The sequence below is a fragment of the Anolis carolinensis genome, chromosome 1 (genome assembly GCF_035594765.1).
Source record: "Anolis carolinensis isolate JA03-04 chromosome 1, rAnoCar3.1.pri, whole genome shotgun sequence".
Lineage (NCBI taxonomy): Eukaryota > Metazoa > Chordata > Lepidosauria > Squamata > Dactyloidae > Anolis > Anolis carolinensis.
The window spans coordinates 72,413,057-72,425,392 of NC_085841.1; the positions used below are offsets into that span (position 1 = coordinate 72,413,057).

Below are 12,336 nucleotides of genomic sequence, written 5' to 3' on the forward strand. Positions count from 1 at the left end.
AGCTCATAAACAATTCTTGAAGCAACTTTTCAGAACAACTAGGAAAGCTTCCCAAATCTTTAAAGTGAATAAAGAAAAAGGTGTTTAAAGATAATACCAACAAATAAACTGTTAAAGATTATTTTCTATTGAAGTATAGACCAGTAAAACATTTCATAAATGGCATACTTTTAATGCTCCAGATCTGGTTCCCAAACTAAGGCTTGTGGGCTGGATGTGCAAGGTCATTTATCTGGTCCTAACCTTTAGACTTAGGGTCTGAAATGACTTGAAGACACACAACAACAACAACAACAACAACAACAATCATAATTAACTTGACTATCTCATTAGCCAAAAGCAGGCCCACACTTCTCACTGAAATACTGGTAAGTTATGCTGGTTAAAAGTGTTCTTCATTTTAAATATTGTATTGTTCTTTCATGAGTTTTTTTTTTTTGCACTACAAATATGATATCTGCAGTGCGCATAGGAATTTGTTCAGGTTTTTCTCAATCTACAGTCCCCCCCCCCCCCCCCCCCCCCGCAACAATCTAAGAGGCCGTGAACCGGCCTTCTGCTTAAAAAGTTTGAAGACTCCTGCTCTAGATAAAAGATGAAAATATGGCTAAAATGTGTGGTTATTGTTCTGTGCTTCCGAGTTGCTTTCAATTTATAGCAGTCCTAAGTTGAACCCATCATGCGGTTTTCTTGTTTACACGAGGTAACTTTAAAAAATCTTAGAAAAGAATGCAGGAAAGAAACAGAAATTGTGAGGCTATTATTTTTAATTGCTTCTGCTGAAATGAGATGACAGTGGTTAAGTTGAACTAAAAATATCCATTGATTTACTCTTCTTAATACCCAATCAACTTTTAGAGATTTAATCTATGTAAACACTTCCTGCAAAAGAGAGCTAACTGTGAGGAAATTAAAGAGGGGAAATAAAAGTGAGATGAAGGAGTGCATTAGAAACTTAAAGTTTTAAATGGTTATTTATGCATGCAGGAGAATTAGCAAACTAACTTTTTATACCTTATAATAGGCATTTCAAAATTGTGTCCAAACAAAACATATTCAAAAAAGATCCTCCTTCACACCCCTACTGTTTACAATGATGTACTAGTTGAAACGGTTTAGAATTTATTAAAAACTATATTACAAAATTTTATTAAAATTTGTTTAAATCTTCTTTATTAAAATCACACCACTTTTCTTTATTATTCACAATTGTGTGCAAGGAAACTTTTAGTTTATCCAAGTACTTTTTACAAGTTTGGTGGATCCTTTTTCAGTAAACTACCCCTTTGAAGGATTTCAAAATATACAACTGTGATCTGCTGACCATCCATTTTCATAATATGACTTGTTTTAGTAGATGTTTTCAGGAACTTTAGTTTTCATGACTTAGCTTATTCCCAAAGTTAATTATTTCTCATAATGGCTTTGTGTTTCTAGAGTCAAGTAGTAACATCGCTGTGTTGACGACTCCAGTTTTAAGCAACTCCTCTTCCCAAGTCTGTCCTCTTTTCCAACAAAATCCACAGAGGGAGCTTTCTATCAAGTGCTGAATTCCAATTTTTTCAACAAGAAGAAACATCTTCTATAAAGGAATTACTGTATGTTATCTATTTTTACATTCTGGGAGGATGACCTAATTTCTTTTTTCTATCTTTCAGTCAACTTTAGGTTCTGTTCTCAAGTAAGATCACATAATCATGATGAATAATCATGAGTTTCATTTACTGTACTTCTAGACAGAATAAATGAAAGAGTGAAGTATGCATATAAAATAACACTGTATCCTGAACAATAAAATTCAACCAATTTGGGCAGTGATAAATTTTAGCAACTGTTTTTGTATGTCAACCACATGGAAAATCAGTTTTGTGCTTCTGATGATCAGACAGAGAGATAATAGTTTGGTGTGGATTTTATACAGCAGTGGAAGGGGCCTCATATACTCCATGTCTAAGCAGATAATATAATATTATAAATACAATATATAATAATTTATCTGGTAAAATAATACAAAACAATATAATTATAAAATCAGGACAGCAAATAAAGGGCAACAATCTGAAAACAGGGGAATTCCAGAAAGGAAACAATCAGGGCCAGCTAACAACTCCCAACAAAGGATTCCCCCAGGGAGGATGCAGCCAGGCTTTGAAGCTGCAAGGCCATTAATTGCTAATCAAGGTGCCTAATTGCAGCATTCATACCTGCCACACCGAGACTATTAATTGCTATTCAAACTGGCCAACCAAGGATTCCTCAAGATAGAAAGCGGCCAGGCTTGCAAGCAGCAAGGCTATTCAGTGCTATTCAACCTGGCCAACCAAGATTTCCCATAGGTAAAAGACCCCCAGGTTGTAAAGCCACGAGGCAACTTCCGTCCCATTATGATTCCCATAAGCCACAGCAATGCGTGGCCGGGCAAAGCTAGTTTATTAATAACTAGCTTAATAACTAGCTTGTCTTGAGTGAATCACACTCTCTTGAACTAGAATTTTAAATGTGGCTGCCGTATAATGTTTCCATCTTCTCTTTGCCCAAACTAAACATATCCAACTCTTCCCCTCCCATATCACTTGTTTGGCTGAAGTAAAATGTCTAGACTTCAACCTAAATGATTTGGATTGGAGATGAAGAGCTTCTCATAATCCTCAAGCAGAGTTCCCCAGACGCCAATGACATAGAAAGGGCTTAAATAAATGCTATAGGTTCACAAATGGACATTTTACCATTGGGGAAAGAAAAATTATAGAGTAATTCCAAGAATACAGCTATTTTTATTTTATTTTTTTATTTCAATGTTTATATCCCGCCCTTCTCACCCAATAGGGGACTCAGGGCAGCTTACAATAAAACACATATATAAAATTGTACAATACATTGCTAGATAACATTCAGCTACACAAATTACACCGGTATAATGCACTAACATTTAATTTCTAGAAGGCTTTAAGCTTTCCTTTGGACAAAACATTAGCTATTTCTAGAGGTCAGAAAATTTTATGCATTTCTTCCCATGATCTTGTGACATTACAATCGTAATGAACAGCTCCCACATCAACTGCCAGTTCTCATCAAGACAGTAATGTCCTCCCCCTTATGGAAATATAAAGTCCTGCTGCTCTAGAATCTGGAGATTAGGACACAGGGGAATGGATTCAAATTGCAAGAAAAGAGATCCCACCTAAACATTAGAAAGAATTTTATGAAGTAAAAGTTGTCTGGCAGTGGAATATCATGCCTCAGAGTGGATGCAGTTTCCTTGCCTGGAGATTTTAAGCAGAGGCTGGATGGCAACCTGGCAGGAGTTTGATTACAGCACTATATAACAGGGGTGTTTCAAAAAGATGAACTCAATCTGAAAAAGCTACATCGCTGCAAATATGAATTGCTCATGAATGAAACTCTTACCACTTAAATGATGGTGCATAGGATCTCAAATGATTGCTGCTTGATGCCTCTCCCAGTGTACAAACAGCCATTAGCCTCAGTCAATCACAAGAGGGTGACCCCACAACAGAACTAACAAGATATTCTCCATCTGCAGAGGGTTTTTTTTATATTTGCTTCTGGCTCAAAATAGTTAGTAAAACTCATTAAACTGTTTGCAACTTTTTGTATAAATGTAATATGTTATGTTGCCATCATGAAACATGCAACTTTTAAATTTGGTCCATCACCTTGAAATACCCTTTATTTTCCTGCATAGTAGGGAGTTAGAGTGGATGGCCCTTGTGACATCTTCACTTCTATGATTTGAGCTAAACACACTACTCTCGGCCAAACAGAGTGGCAATATAATCCATATTAATCTAGTAGAAAGTTCCATTAAGCAGAGGTCGTTTCATATCTGGGCAAATATGCATAAGACTGTGCTGCAGATCAACTTATCAAAGCACTGGCAAATTACCCGGCTTGGCTACACTTAACCCAGATTCAAGGCATGTTGGTGACTTTTTGAATAATTAGTTAGCTTGGATTCCAAGATTTCATTGTTGCTGTTGCTGATGCTTCCCCCACCATGGGACATCATCTGTTGCCTCCATGTACTTTATCAAAATGATTACCCTGGTCCTGCTATTTCTGTGCAAGCAACAGCAAGGAGGAGGAGCAGAAGCCATCAAATTCATAGATGAGTAGGAGACAGATGGTTGTCAAACAGGTGCAGCAGCAAAGAAGAGCAGCAAGCGAGCAGGAGATGGCAATAGCAGCAGCCAATGCTACAACAAAGGGAAGAGCCAATGAAGCTACATGGGTATGTCAGTGGGAAGGAAATTGAGAGCTAAGGAATTATGCAGAGATATAGCATAATAAGGTGAGAGGGGGTAGACAGGAAAGAAACTGAGCTGAAGAACAACCTTTTTTCTATGGGGAGCCGGGTAATTTACAGTCCTGGTATCTTACTCTAATACTCAGAAGAAGAAATTTAGTAGGGAATTTAGGTTAAATTTTACAAGTGTTTTTTAATCTTACAACTAAGATAGAAAAAGCTCTCTAACATTTTCTAATCGCTGTACATTTCAATGTGAAGTTTTTGAGAAATCAGTAGAATTAACACCATTTTGTATCTAATTCTGGTACATTTCCATTCATCCCAGTCTGGATGTTTTCTTCTGTAGATCCCTAGTCATAGAATCCCTTTTGGTCTACTAACCTAGCTTCATTACACTACTAAGCAACAAGTCATAATGGAAGTAGGGGCTAAGGCCATTTTTTAATTATTTTTTCCCTTCCCCTTGCATTGTTTACTTCTTGAAACCACCAAAATGGATTTTCATGGGGAACAAGAAGCTGCAGAGCAAAAGGAACAAATTGGGAAAAGTGTAATCTCTCTCCTTGAAACAATGCTGCAGTTGCTTTACACTACTCTTCCTCCACTGAATCAAATGTTTCATGTCGGTATTTACATAGACAATTACTGTTTTTGAACACTATAATGTAAAGAAAAATAGAAAGAAATCAGGAAATGGAATTTAAATACCGTGATGCTAAATTCTTTGCTAAACAACCAAATGAAGCTGTGTCCAGCAGTTATAGCTGCAATGAAATACTTTCTTACATTCAACTAAGTATTTTGTCTTCCCAGCGCCTACATTATGATAACATTTGTTCAACAGAAGTAAGGGCAAAGTTGTTACAAATCTGATTGGCCAGGGTTTTCCTGTGTTTTAGGCCTGTCACTATCTACACAGACAAGCTGAAATTTCCACTGTTCGTCCATTTAAAAATAGGACTGGCACGCCATTTATTTATGGAGACAAGTATGCCAATGCCCATTGTGATCGAAATTCAGCTGTTAGTCTCAATTAGAGCAGACTCACTTTATAACAAAACATATCCTATTATTTCTTCAGAGAACCTTGGGCAATGTATGTAGCATTTCCTAAGGATACAATGTTTATTTGTAACTTCTTGCAGAAGGACGTCTTCAACTATCTTTTAACAAATAAGAACATGCAAGGAAAATCACCACATTTGCAAAAGGTGTGTACAATAGCTCTGTACTTTTCCAGGAGAATCTATTCCAGCTTGATATATCTCCTTCATACCACAAGAAAAGAAGAAAACCTCTCAGAATATAGTGAGGTTTTAAAAATATATCTCAATATGGTTTAAAGTATTAGTTTTGATCTGCTATTAAACTTTTTACTAATACAAACTGAAGGTAATTTTAAGTGGGGAAGTCGTATATATTATTTGCTGGCTTTACCTTATCCTGGGTTGGAAATATAATAATTTAAAAACAGAAGAGTAGGCAGCATTACTTAAGGTATTATTATAGCTCGAGAATGACAATCAGGATCTATTTGAAAAGGAGCTTTTCAAAGCTGCATAGACAATTGCTTCTCAGTCTTGGAAATTTGCTATCTAGTGGTTTGTGGAGGAGTAAAACAATTCCTATTGTTAACATCAAAGCAGTACTGGCCTTGATTCCACTGCTAGTGTATCTATACTCCTATTCCAAAATACTTTATTTACATGTTGTTTTTTTTCCAATAAACTGTACCTAAAATGGTTCCCAAAACAGAAGTCATAGGTGGGGTGGGATTTCTTTAAAAGCTGTAGTATCACAAAACCACCCATTCAGTACATGTAAAACAAATTCAATATTACAAATGAAGACAATATTGAGCAAACTGAAAGCCTCCAATAAACCAATGAAATTGCCAAACTACTGCTCATTTTACTGTAGTCAAAGTGGTCCCAGCAATATGCCTTAGAAGTCTGAAATGTAACCCCCAACATCTCTCATATAGAGAAACATCTGGAAGCAGCAAAGGGGAAGAGCTGGGAGAAGCAGGGATAGAAATCCTTTTCCTCAGTTGTTCTGAGTGCTCTGTCCCTCCCCAATAAGCATTACTGCTGGATTAGAAGTAAAGCAAGACCTTTAGCATTATTACCACATTCTATACCCCAGTGTAGACATAGCAGGAACCCTTCCTTTTCTTTATTTCACTCATATTTGTATACACAAAAAGGCATCAGAACCTCCAGCTTTGATTTTTGAATTTACAACAGGTCCTCACTAAGTTTAACCTTGGGAAAATATTAGTTGTTTTAACTGTGATTAATATGTGAAGTGTTATTCTAAAAAGCAGGGTGTGAATAAACAAACAAACAAATAAATAGGCACCAGTGTCAAAACTTAATTGTCGATGTTCTTAGAATTGTGCTCAATTACACTATTAGCACAAGACAAATTCAATAGATGAACAGTACCATTCAATTTATTTACAGAGTATTTGTCTGAGAGTTAGCACTCGGGACACTTCAGAAAATACAGTCAGTAAATAAGTCTTAAAGTGAGGCCTACTGAACAAACAGCTATTGTAAAGAACATGTGGCACACACAGATTTCATTAATTGTCTACACCATTAACAAACTGTGATGTCATTTTCCAAATAAACTGAGCGCAATGGAGAAATTCAGCTGGAAGCACATACAACAAAGAGTAATGCTGCAGCCACATAACCTTACAAATCCGCTCCCTGGATTTGAACCTGCGACCTTTTGGTTCACAAGTTCTGCAGCTCAGCGCTTTAACACACTTTGCCACTGGAGGCCCCCGCCGCATTATACATACAAATAATAAATACTGTATAACATATCAAATTATAAAACAGTTAAAATACATAAATGCAATAAAACAAATTAAAAACATAGTTTCCCAGTCACGTTCCCCCCCACAGACCAAACATAAGCCTGCTAGTAAAAGTAGTCTTATGCGTTATTACCACGGGGGTTTTTTTTCGTGTCAGGAGCAACCGGAGTTGCTTCTGGAGTGAGAGAATTGGCCATCTGCAAGGACGTTGCCCAGGGGACACCCAGATGTTTTTGATGTTTTACCATCCTTGTGGGAGGCTTCTCTCATGTCCCCGCATGGAGCTGGAGCTGACAGAGGGAGCTCATCCGTGCTCTCCCAGGGTGGGATTAGAACCTGGCAGCCTTCAGGTCAGCAACCCAACCTTCAAGTCACAAGGCTTTTATCCCCTAGGCCACAGGAGGCTCCTTACCATGGGGTAAGGCGATATAAAGTGCTAGCGTAAAAGGTAATCCCAGGGCTGAGCAAGGCAGCAAAGCTGAATAGCAAATATTCAGGCCCCAGGGTTTCCCCTGCAGCAGGGCCCAACAGCTCTCCCAGGCCTCTAGGTCAGACCTTTTATGTCCTCTTCTTGGAGGCTGCTGGGTCAGCTGGATGGAATGAGGGTGTGGCTGCAGGTCTCCTCATACCTTGCATAACCCAGGAGCTTTGAAGGGTACTTTCTGATCTAGACTGTTATTCACAAAAGGAAGGAGGAAGAGAAACATATAGTACATGTTGCTGTGAGAGCATATGTGAAAACATACAGATACATGGTGGCTCCAGGGAGCAAATATAGAAAGCATCTCAGATTAGATAAATGTTAATTTTGCATTTTACTACAGCCACAGGTCACTAACTAAATCTTGGGGCTGTGGGAATGTATCACCTGTCCCACACACTATTCATATAGAAATAGATATCTTTACAAGTTACACATATTTCTGTAGTAAAATTATTGTAACTGGAAAATTATTGGAAAAATACATCTGCCATTTTTATCATTCTGCCTTGTTCACATGATACATTGCAACAAATACAAGAAATTAAAGATACCTCTACTTTAACCACCTTTAAAAACTTGACCCCCTCTTTTCCCACAACTACTGAGAACTAGCAAAAACTAGTTTGTACCAAAAAATAAAACAGTATATTTTCTAGAATATTAGCCTCAATACCCATCTATTACAACAGTCAGCTGAATTTAACAATTAACATTTTATTATATATTTCTTTCTTTGATTGGTCTTGGACAGCATATGTCTGGTTCTGAAGTACAGTGGAGTCTCACTTATCCAAGCTAAACGGGCCGGCAGAAGCTTGGATAAGCGAATATCTTGGATAATAAGGAGGGATTAAGGAAAAGCCTATTAAACATCAAATTAGATCATGATTTTACAAATTGAGCACCAAAACTTCATGATATACAACAAATTTGACAGAAAACGTAGTTCAATACGCAGTAATGTTATGTTGTAATTACTGTATTTACGAATTTAGCACCAAAATATCATGATATATTGAAAACACTGACTACAAAAATGGCTTGGATTATCCAGAGGCTTGGATAAGTGAGGCTTGGATAAGTGAGACTCTACTGTATTACAAAATGTCTACAACTGTTATTGTAATTCAATCATCACTTGAGACAAGAATTTTAATCAATTTTGCATCATTTCTACAATTTGAACTAACAATATTTCTACAATGAGAACTGTCATTCTTGTTTTGGATGAACACAAAGAATGCTTTCTTGAAATAAAACTTTTTGACCAACCACCATCCCTCTTCTTCTTTGTGCTTCACAGAAACTGGAGCTCTGCTACAGCAAATACCATCAATTCATCTTGTGTGATCTCTTTCCCTCCCAGCAATGTTCTCTGTCACAACATACCATGGAGCCATAGATTTGATGACATCATGTTCAAAAGGATCCCAGATTCTTAGAAAAGATTTTTTCCCAAGGATGTCGAGCCTATAGTGAGAATCTTGACTTACAACAACTTTTCCCCATACAAACAGTTCTTAGGTTCCAATCTACTTGTTTTCTATACGATATATTTTCTTCTTTTTCACTTCTGCTGTCAGTAAATACAGAGCTAAATCTTCTTCTTAAGGCAAACATGTCTAATTAGTATACCAAGATAGGAAAAAACTGTCAGAAAAGTGAAGTGGTTTAATGCTTGAAAAGAAGCAACTCCGGTTGCTCCTGACACGAAAAAAAATGCTTGAAAAATAATCTGTATGAAACAGTGCCATCCTGAGAACGTCTGCCCTGAGACCATTCGATGTTTTCTCTCAAAACTTAGTATAACACTAACCACTATCCAAGCTTGTGTAAATATTACATGGTAGGCAACACAATTCTTGCTCTTAAATTAAAAATAAATCAACACATTCTTAGTGCTACTGAACCAATTCCAAACTTCAAAAGATAAAGGTATAAAAATAGCAGCTGACAAGAGAACTGTATTCTGAATTCTTACAAAGAATTACAAAAGAATGTTATCATAAACAGAATTGTAAGTTGTGCTAGAAAAGTATGCTTTAATATTTCCTAAACTACAAAAAGAACTAGGACATGAAAAATTGCACATGAACACTTCAACAGCAAATTTTATTTCTGTGTACTTTTTAAGTGTCAGTATTTGATTCTCAAACATCTCCCCTTAAGAAAAAAAATAGTCCAAGATGTTAATTCTCCATTCTTCTTCAAGGGGCCCAGAAGACTACATAGTCTGGCTGATTCTTCTGGGACATATGTTTGGCACTAGACTATACATAATAAACATCTGAGAGTGTGGGTTTTTATCTGAGATACGGTATGAGAATATGTTGTCATTCTGTCTTGTGACAAACCTGGTTGAAGTCTAGAATGGTAAATTACTGTTCACAGTTTGAGAATATATAAGGTCAAAAGAGACCAAGGACATTGTGGTATGCATACTCCATAATGTACTCAGCAAGCTTCTATATCTGCCTTTCAAGGCCTGTTCTAATAGGCCACTATGTATAAAAAGTTTTCCTTCCTTCCTTCCTTCCTTCTTCCCCTTGATCCATCCCTCTCTTAACACACTACACATTCAATCTCAAGATAACTCCTGCCATGTGCACTTCAGGCCAAAAAAACATAGCATTTCAAGAAATCCTTGGCTACAGCAAACGGGAATGAGAAAGGCATGCACAAGGGCGTGTGACTATTTTTTTGTGATATGTTTGGTAAATTTTTGAATGCCAACAATTTATACTGCAAGTTAGATATTCAATAATTATACCTATATCTATTTAGTAGTAAACGGCTACCACACCAAGAAACTGTGTCAACTGCTGCTGCTCCTCAGTCGCATAGTCGTTTCTGACACTTCGTGACCTCATGGACCAGTCTATGCCAGAGCTCCCTGTCGGCCGTTGCCACCCCCAGTTCCTTCAAGGTCAAGCCCGTCACTTCAAGGATACTGTCCATCCATCTCGCCCTTGGTTGGCCTCTCTTCCTTTTTCCTTCCATTTTCCCCAGCATCATGATCTTTTCCAAGTTTTCCTGTCTTCTCATGATGTGGCCAAAATACTTCAACTTTGCCTCTAATATCCTTCCCTCCAGTGAGCAGCCGGGCATTATTTCCTAGATGATGGACTGGTTGGATCTTCTTGTGGTCCAAGGTACTCTCAGGATTTTCCTCCACCACCAAAGTTCAAAAGCGTCTATCTTCCTTCGTTCAGCCTTCCTTATGGTCCAGCTCTCACAACCACAAGTTACTATGGGGAATACCATTGCTTTGACTATGCGGACACTGAGAACTGGGAAGCCCTGGCCCTTGAGCGCTCTAATTGGAGGTCAGCTGTGACCAGCAGTGTTGCAGAGTTCAAAGAGGCACAAATGGAGGGCTTAAGGATGAAATGTGCCAAGAGGAAGGCCCGTCAAGCCAACCCTGACCGGGACCGCCTTCCACCTGGAAACCGATGTCCTCACTGTGGTAGAACATGAGGATCAAGAATAGGTCTCTTCAGCCACCTACGGACACACCCAAGACAACAGAAATGGAAGAGAATCGTCCTCGAACTACGAGGGATCGCCTAAGTAAGTAAAGTAAGTAAATTTTGCAATAAGAAGTTCGTGATCTGAGCTACAGTCAGCTCCAGGTCTTGTTTTCACCGACTGTCCTCTATCTATTTAGTAGTAAACTGCTAACATGTTAAATTTGTAACACTACTTTCCAAAAATACCACACCAAGAAACTGTGTCAACAGTACCTACAAAAACAATACCTGACAAATGCACACATCTAGCTTTTTTTCTCTTCATCTCCAGCTTCTAGCTCATTTCAATGACACTCATGGCTGACACATCAGGCCCAATTTTAAGATTGTTGACTTCCTTTTTCCATCCCTCACTTAGTGAGAACTCAAAACTCTTCTATGTCACTGTGGCATGAGGACTTTTATTAGTCCAAATGGGTATTGCTGGCTATGAATGTTGCTGTTTTTTCCCTAGAGGGATATACACACACACACACACACACACACACACACACATATACATACATACAGCATTTTATAAAAAAATGTTCCCTGAATGAAGATAGCAGGTAACCTTTGCTTTCTTAAAACACGCAATTTTTCTGGCCTTTAGTCCTCTAAGAGAAACAAGCAGGCATACTATCTTACAGTTAGGCAGAAAATTTGAAATATACCTCACTACCAATTAGCCTCTCACTATGTTCATATCAACTGAATGATTAGCATAGCTGCTAATGTTTTGTTTTATACCTTTTTAAAGTGAAACCAAAAGATTTATCATGTTCCAATACACTGGCAAACTTGATAGTGCACTCATGAAAATATGAGTGGTTGTTTTCCATATGCAAAACCTTCTGCTCCTTCACAAAATAAGCTGCAGGATTGTGTATACTCCTGTACAGGCAGTCCCCAAGTTATGAACATGATAGGTTCTGTAGGTATTGTATTTGTATGCAAGTCAGAATACGTACATTTTAAAGTGTAACTCCAGCCACACACACACACGTGTGTGCCTGTGCTTTGCCTAGCATAGGGATGGGTTAACATCCCTGTGGTGTTTGTTTTGCTATCTGTGCCCCTGTTCAGAAAATTTTACTTCCTTTTTTGTCCCTGTGAGAACTGGATTTTGAAAAAAATGGCTTGTTGTGGAAGCAAGGATTCGTGATAAAATGTGTCAAACTAAATATTAGGAACTGACTGGGTTATAACAAAAGAAATGGCAGTCTTAGTACAAAAAAATGAA

The 12,336-nt window shown here is 37.8% G+C and overlaps 1 protein-coding gene and 1 long non-coding RNA gene across 11 annotated transcripts in view; one reads left to right on the plus strand and one right to left on the minus strand.

Moving 5' to 3' along the window:
• zdhhc14 (zinc finger DHHC-type palmitoyltransferase 14) overlaps positions 1–12,336 on the minus strand; it is a 66,404-nt gene that overhangs the window by 49,264 nt on the left and 4,804 nt on the right. The gene's annotated exons all lie outside the window — the stretch shown is intronic.
• Positions 511–9,895, plus strand: LOC134297928 (uncharacterized). Its single transcript, XR_010004902.1, has 3 exons — positions 511–1,598; positions 5,416–5,481; positions 8,888–9,895. It is a non-coding gene; the product is annotated as an uncharacterized LOC134297928 (long non-coding RNA).